Source organism: Nyctibius grandis, chromosome 5, assembly GCF_013368605.1.
Source record: "Nyctibius grandis isolate bNycGra1 chromosome 5, bNycGra1.pri, whole genome shotgun sequence".
NCBI classification, from domain to species: Eukaryota; Metazoa; Chordata; class Aves; order Nyctibiiformes; family Nyctibiidae; genus Nyctibius; species Nyctibius grandis.
In genome coordinates this window covers 38982763-38989573 of record NC_090662.1, presented here as the reverse complement: position 1 = coordinate 38989573, position 6811 = coordinate 38982763, and positions in this window count along the sequence as shown.

Genomic DNA, 6811 nt, shown 5'->3' with positions numbered 1-6811 from the left:
ATGAACTCTCTAATACTGGTGCTATATAGATAATACCTGCTTACACTGTTTGCATACTTTTGCATTTGAATATTCTTTACTCAGCCTTTTTGAAAAATAAAGTATTTAACAGAATCATTTCATTTTAGTTCAGATGTGCCAGTTAGAAGGATGCAGATGTAATCAACATTCCTCGTCTCCCTCTTCCTCTCCTCCCTTTCCAAAGAGGAGCAATGTGCTGTAGTCAGCCTGATCATAGCTCACTGGGGTCTGACCATTTAGGAGAATAAGAGTCTATCTTGTCTGCCGATACCTCTCTGAGTACTGCAATGGAACTGTATTGCCACAGTGCTATTATCTTCTTTGCTGAACAACCCAGTGCATGAACCCCATGATATGTGTAGGTATCCTACTGGAGTTTCGGTTGAGAAAATTAAATGGATATGCTAATTTAACAGGAAACTTAAATGTCTGAGAAATGCAGAAAAGGGTCTATTCAGACATGCCTTACGTTACAATGAAATAGTGGCAGGTTTCAAAAAAGGATTGTCTTTCTATTAGCATGCAAATAAACACCGCTTTCCCCCAGAGCCCCCTGTCTAGCTATGGAATAATAACTCTAGACAAAAGCTGTATGTTGTCAACTTTGACATTTTACCCTTATTATATGCTTAGTTTTTTGATAAATTATAACTTTCTTCAATTATGGTTAGATGTATGCAGTGGCAAATCAGGTATTATTAATCACTTATGAAAACAGGTATCAGTGCAATACGGAAAAGGGCATGATGAAGAGAATATCTGCAGTCTAAAAGGTACCCTTTAGCAGGATGCCATTTTAAACAAGCTGTTAAGAGAGGTAATGTGGGTGCATGTATTAAACAGTGTGGCAGAAATCGAGTTCATAATGTAATGAGCTTCATTGAGCTGGCTTAAAGGTTGAAGAAGATATAATAAGCCAAACTGACAATTGAACGTTTTTATGCTGCTCCTTTTAATGGTAATATGAGAGAGAAGTGGAAGGGAAGAAAGAAAAAAAGAAAGAAGGGAGGTGGGGGGTAGGAGAGAGAAAGAATCACAGAATCACAGAATCAATCAGGTTGGAAGAGACCTCAGGGATCATCGAGTCCAACCGTTGCCCTTACACCACCCTGTCAACTAGACCATGGCACTAAGTGCCATGTCCAGTCTTTTCTTAAACACATCCAGAGGTGGTGACTCCACCACCTCCCTGGGCAGCCCATTCCAATGTCTAATAACCCTTTCTGAAAAGAAATTCTTCCTAATGTTCAACCTGAACCTCCCCTGGCGAAGCTTGAGGCTGTGCCCTCTTGTCTTATCGCTAGTTGCCCGGGAGAAGAGGCCAACTCGCACTTCACTACAACCTCCCTTCAGGTAGTTGTAGACTGCAATAAGGTCACCTTGGAGCCTCCTCTTCTCCAGGCTAAACAACCCCAGCTCCCTCAGCCGTTCCTCGTAGGTCAGACCCTCCAGACCCTTCACCAGCTTGGTCGCCCTCCTCTGGACTCGCTCCAACACTTCAACATCTTTCTTGAAGTGCGGGGCCCAGAACTGAGCACAGTACTCAAGATGCGGCCTCACCAGTGCCGAGTACAGAGGGACGATCACTTCCCTAGACCGGCTGGCTACACTCTTCCTAATAGACGCCAGGATGCCATTGGCCTTCTTGGCCACCTGGGCACACTGCTGGCTCATGTTTAGCCGGTTGTCGATCAGCACCCCCAGGTCTCTTTCCACCGGGCCGCTTTCTAACAACTTTTCCTCCAGCCTGTAGTGCTGCATGGGGTTGTTGTGGCCGAAGTCTAAGACCCGGCACTTGTTCTTGTTGAACCTCATGCCATTGGTCTCGGCCCATCTATCTAACCTGTCCAAATCCCTCTGTAGGGCCTTCCTACCCTCCAGCAGATCGACACTGCCACCCAGCTTGGTGTCATCTGCAAATTTACTGAGGGTGCACTCAATCCCTACGTCTAGATCATCTATAAAGATATTGAACAGCACCGGTCCCAGAACTGAGCCCTGGGGAACACTGCTAGTGACCGGCCGCCAGTTGGACTTTGCCCTGATCACCACCACTCTCTAGGCTCAGCCATCCAGCCAGTTTTTAACCCATTTAAGAGTCCAAACTAATGAACCCAACAAAAACATACTGAATATTTGAGATACTCAAGCACTCCATTCCAGATACTCAGCTGCACTAACACAATCTTCATTTGCTGAGGAAGTAAAAAGTCAAAGTATGACTTAAAACCAGTACTAGACCTCTGCTAAGGACCTTGGTCTGGTGGGTGATCCCCACCAGGAGAGGGGAGGTATTTTTAAAGCAATCTGTTCTGACTTCAGCCCAATTTCACTGGCTCTCATAGGCTATATAGCTGCTGAACTTCGGCCTGGTGTCTTCCTTACCAAATGCAGTGACTATGGTCCCAGATCTTTACTACTTGGAGGTTTCCCCTAACAAAAAGGTGTCCTCAGGTAGCCAGTCTGTAACTTTTTAGCTGCTTTGCATCATCAGTGTGTGTGAGTGCACACAATACAGGCTAGAATACTAAAAAGAGTGATTACAGTTTCATTTTTTTTAAATCAGGCATTTCAGTGAAAAACTCTTTTTCATTAGCTCTGTATTTTGTTCAGTGTGATAAAAGTTACACACTGATCCTAACTCAGTTTTGTGAGGATTTTAATTTCTTTCTATTTGTCTGTTATGTAGTCAAGTAGTAGCCACTTAGAAAAACCTTGTTATTTCTTTGGAAGGGAGCCTCTGACTTGGTCCATATGGGTTTGCTGGTAAAGAACTCATTTAAACCCTATCTCTGTGTCTCTATTACACCTAACATCACGTTTACTGATGTAGAGATGTATCTTATATCTTGTATAAGGAGAGCAATCAAAAGGTTGCTTTGTTGACAGACTGGTTAACCCATGAGTTTAGATTCAGTCACTCTGCTTTGCATGTGCAGGAATCCTGTTTATGAGATAAAGAAGACAGATTAGCATCTTTGAAATTCTCTACTTATTCATTGATGAGGGTTTAACACCCATAATTTCCCAGTGTTCTTCTAACAATATATCCCAGACTCCATCTGTAGGGACTTGTTCTCAAAGTATGTATCTAAGCAGTTCAAATGCCTAAGTCTTTAGCTAAGATTTCCAAAAAGATTAACAATTAATCAATGATGAAAAGTTCTATTCTATGGGTTTTGTTTCATGGAGAATAATCATATTCAAATGTCATTTAGGGGCCTAAATATCTTCATAAGGGAGTTAAGAGGTTAAATACCCTTTGTGGATCTGAAACTGAACAGAGACTATAACAATTTTATACAGTGCAACAAACCTGTATTTTTTTGCAATATTTTTTATATATATAAACATATCTTAAATCAATATATACATAAAACATTCTAATAAAAGAGAACTATATTGGGAGTGTGTGCTTGATTTTACTTGTATTAAGTTTTAGTACATATATTCATCAGAATGAATAGCATTTTCTTCCCAATCTGCTACAAATGGGAACCTGGTGGTTGTCAACAGCCTTTAATGAAATTCAGTCCTTGGCTTAGGATCACTCTTGAGCCTATGTAAACCCTCCAGCAGCTTTTAAGTGGGGGATTGGACCTGTGCTCTTAACTCCCTTAGTAGCACGGAGCTGAGTGCCAAATCACCCTGCAGATTTGGGATAGCTTCCCAATGAAAGGGGGAGTTGCTGATTAGTGGGGAAAGCAAAATATCCTTCAGTACAGAGACTGTTAGTTGCCAAGAAAACTTAATCCACTTCACTGTCAATAGTAGCAATGCTGGAATGACTCTGCTAAGGCTCTGCTAAGACTTCATGTCTTGAAAATTGGTTTTCAGGCAAGCAGAGAACTTGAACACTGTGTCCTCATTTTAGTTTTGCACAGGCAGGGTGGGTTCAGCTGACAGATACTGAAGGGGACCTTAAATATTTCCACTTCTCTTATTAGAAAATAAACACCCTAACACAAAGTAGTTTATCTTCATCTTTATGTTCACCCTGTAGCAGATCACACTGTAAATTTTGTGTATGAAGCTAGTTTTCATTTCGAACAAAATTTGAATTGTAGGCTTATATGCTTTTCTATGGTTATGTGTACTTGTCTCAGTCCATGCAAATACCTCACACAGGGTTAGGCTGAGGTCTTTTAACGCTTTTCACTGCAGCTGTCCTATCTTCCTGGAAGACCAGTAGACCTCTGCTATCCGAGGTGTGAATGAGGTATTGATTCTGAGGGGATGAAAGCCTCTGGGGTGCTTAGTAAATTAGGAAAACATGAATGAATCATCAAAGTTTTTATGGCCGGAACACCTCAAAAGAGAAGTTACTTACTTTGCAGGAGAGCTGTTCTAAAGAAATAAGATCAATGTCAATCTTAACAGAAAATCTAAGGACTGTGGGTGAAATTACGGGGCACTGCCACCAGCAGAGCCAAGAACTGACCTGTGTGAAAGGCTTGATCATGACACTTAACTGCTGAGATTTGATTTAATCTGCCATTTGGGTTTACCATAGTGGTTTATAATCCACAGTGACCTCCTTAGTAGTGTCTAATATAATTATGATTTATTGCATTGTGGCCATTATTAACAGTGATTCTTTTATGCATCATGCAAAACATTGCCTGAGTTCTTTCAAGGTGGCACACAAGTCCCTTAGGAAGCCCGCTCATAAAGTATCTGAATATCAAAGTTCAGTTGTATAAGGCTTGGAGTAACAAGTTCCATTAAGTGTATTTTTAGGTCTGAACAACTTGATTTGGCATAGCTCTCTTACATCATTCTTATAACTGTACCTTAAAACTCCAATTACAAACTAAATATTAATTGGGATGCTGGCACCAGAAACTTAATTAACTGTTGATTTCCATTCCACTAAAGTGCTATAATACCATCCGGATGAGTAAAAAAGTATTTACAAAAAAGGCTAGAAATGAGTGTTATTTCTTCCTATACTGTGAGAGGATCCTCTTTATAAGGCAGACATGTACTAGGGGAGCAGAAGGAATGCTGCTCTTCAAGTGCAATGAGGAATGATCTGGCCATTGAGAAAGCGTGAAAGACTGTGGAGCACATCAGCTTTTGCTTTAGTTTAAGTTAAGTACACATTTAAGCCTGGAATACAGATGTTTTCCTCAACTGGAAGTTTATTACTTTTGTTGGATAATCCTTTTCAGTATAACATTTACTTCAGTCATTAAATAGTTGAAAATAAAAAATAGTTAGTTTCTGTCTGGTTGTGTTCCTAGCTCAGGCTTCATGGTCCTATGCACTGTCTAATTAGTCTGCACATCGTTACATTTGTTACTAGCCATCCTGCCTGAATAATTGAATTGAGACTGGTCTAGTCTTGAATCAAACTTATGGTTTGTGGCTACTGGCAGCTGGGGGCGGAGGTTGACTCTGTGCAGCTGACTTTAGAAAATCCATGAGTACTTTAGGAGTCTCGACGCACAATAAGAGGCAGAATATGCCAACAGGAAGGAAACATCATGGAGCTGGGACTGTGTGCATAAAATGTCATTATTATCAATGTATGTGCATCTCTCGCTCTCTGTATAGACCCATTACTTTCTGTTCTCATTCATTCTCAACATTGACTATGATTTTGGCTCTTCTCTGAATTTATTCACACTCACCATAAACCTGTCAACTGAAAAGTTAAATAATCTGGACAGGGAAGAAGAATGCACCAAATGACTGATATATCCAATTAAGCCTTCTCTGTGGAGATATGAGATACTCAAAATGTAATGCTGGTAATCAGTCCACAGGGCAGAACTTAGTTATATGAAATATTATTTTAATAAATGAATTCATCTAGGGAACCCTTGATCTACTGACAAACTTTTTTTTTTTTGTCAGCAGGAAATAATGTTGAAAAACATCATTCCTATTTAATACATTGTCAAACGTTCTTTACTGGGCTTAAAATAGCAGCTAATATATTATTTCTTCTATGAACTTAATTCTCCCATGAGTTGTTGCTTCCCTTTTCTCCTACTCTGCAGCTTTTAATTTACATAGAAAAAAGGTGAAACTTCACAGTTTCCTCATGTTCCTTTCAAGCTAGACATGTTCTGTCCTTACACTCTCTGTGAAGAGTGTCTTGAAGATCTCAGATAATTTCTTAAGAATTCATTAGTCTTTGGTAGGTGTGTGTGATGTAGATAAGCGCATACGGAGCTGCTACTGTGAAGAATGAGACAGACACCTGTGCCATTGGCTTGAAATTACCAATTAGATGGTGTGGAGAGGGTGAAATTTAATTTCTGTGTTGTAGGAAAACTAGACTTTGAAAAATTATTTATTTTGGTTCTTAAAGATAATCAATCCTTTCAGCAGAAAAAATTTCCAATTTTCCTTAAATCTCCCTTTTGCTCCTGAAGCCATACAAAATTTACTAATAATACTTGCAAACGAGTGGGGAAAAACATTCTCATGCAGTGGGATTGTTAAAGTTGTGATAAATATTCCCAGAGAATAACACTGCCCAAAACAAAGCAACATTTCTCTGAAACATGGGTAAAAATCGAAAGAATTTGGTCAAGTGTAAAAATAAAATTAAAGTTTTTAAAAATTTTGTTAAATTTTTGGATATGATCTTTCTTATCCCCTGAAAAGCACCAGTAATGTGGCCCTCAAATATATGATATTTCTGTGACCTGTCCAGATTTTGTAATCAGTACTAGATCATTGCCTTGAAATAACTATTGCTACAGTTTGTGAGCAGCAAAAGGGTGGCCTCCTTCACTGTAGCCCTCAGGATATTTACTTGAGTAAAAACTTCTAT